Source organism: Mandrillus leucophaeus, unplaced genomic scaffold (assembly GCF_000951045.1).
Source record: "Mandrillus leucophaeus isolate KB7577 unplaced genomic scaffold, Mleu.le_1.0 Scaffold775, whole genome shotgun sequence".
In the NCBI taxonomy this organism is placed as follows: Eukaryota; Metazoa; Chordata; class Mammalia; order Primates; family Cercopithecidae; genus Mandrillus; species Mandrillus leucophaeus.
This window is the reverse complement of record NW_012108419.1, coordinates 223,703-224,978: the sequence shown is the minus strand read 5'-3', so window position 1 is coordinate 224,978 and position 1,276 is coordinate 223,703. Positions and strand designations below refer to the sequence as shown.

The window sequence follows — 1,276 nt, the reverse complement described above, 5'->3', positions numbered from 1 at the left end:
TCTCTCTCTCTCTCTCTCTCTCTTTTGTTCTTGAGACATGGTCTCACTCTGTCACTCAGGCTAGAGTACAGTGGCGCAATCTCAGCTTATTGCAATCTCCACCTCCTAGGCTTAAGCAATCCTCCCACTTCAGCCTCCTGAGTAGCTGGGACCACAGGTGCATGACACCACTCAGCTAATATTTTCGTATTTTTGGTAGAGACAGGGTTTTGCCATGTTGCCCAGGCTGGTCTCAAACTCCTGAGCTCAGGCAATCCACCTGCCTAGGCCTCCCAAAGTTCTGGGATTACAGACGTGAGCTGCCATGCCAAGCCACGAAGCTGTTTTTAATTTTACAAAAAAATATTTACCTTCAATGGGAAGGCACAGGCTAGATTAGCTATCAGGTTCCTTTGTTTTGGTCTGGAACTTTATTTACTCTACTCATTATCCCATAATGATCAGAAAGCTCAGAGTGTTAAGTAACAGATGCAGTGGATAGATATCATGACTGAATGAGCGCAAGGTAAGAATTTCAGACTGGTAGACAAAATAATACAAGAGATTGCAGCTCCCTTTGTGTTAAAACAATTGGGAACTAGATTGAAAGATCAGTTAAAAATGAAGCAAATGGGCTGGGTGCCGTGGCTCATGCCTGTAATCCCAGTACTTTGGGAGGCTGAAGCAGGCGGATCACCTGATGTCAGGAGTTTGAGACCAGCCTGGCCAACATGTTGAAACCCGTTATCTGCCACCTTACACAGCACAGGTGCTTTTTTCCAAAAAAGTTACCATCTTGCTTTGAACGGGAATATTCTGTGTACCCCCTTATGCAGCCCCGAGGTGGAATTCACCCAAATGCGTTTCTTTTGTTATCATGATGAAAGGACTATGAAATGTTAACATTGGGACGTTTCAGGACTGTCACACTATGTCTATTTTCTAGGTGAATGCAGAGGGGATATAGAGCTGTCCCATCCTCTGGGTAGAAATGGTAAACATGAGGCAGGTAGACACAAGGAGATGTGTGTTCAGTTTTCCCTATTTATCACCATCTCTGTCAAGAACTTTCCCAAACCACAGTCCAGGTGTATCTTCTGACAGTCTCCCAAAGTATGCAGAGAAGATTTAGGTTATAAACAGTGGTGCTCAAACCTTGTGAAGTCCTTGTTCTCATTGCATAATAGGTATGCAATTGGCTAACTATTATTAGATCATTAACACACAATCTTGGCTGTATGTTGGAATCACTGGGGATTTAGACACTACAGACACCTGGCTCTACCCTCAGAGGCTC

The 1,276-nt window shown here is 44.0% G+C and overlaps 1 protein-coding gene across 1 annotated transcript in view; it reads right to left on the bottom strand.

The window, feature by feature from the left end:
- Positions 1-1,276, bottom strand: part of SIDT1 (SID1 transmembrane family, member 1) — a 103,869-nt gene that overhangs the window by 21,315 nt on the left and 81,278 nt on the right. The gene's annotated exons all lie outside the window — the stretch shown is intronic.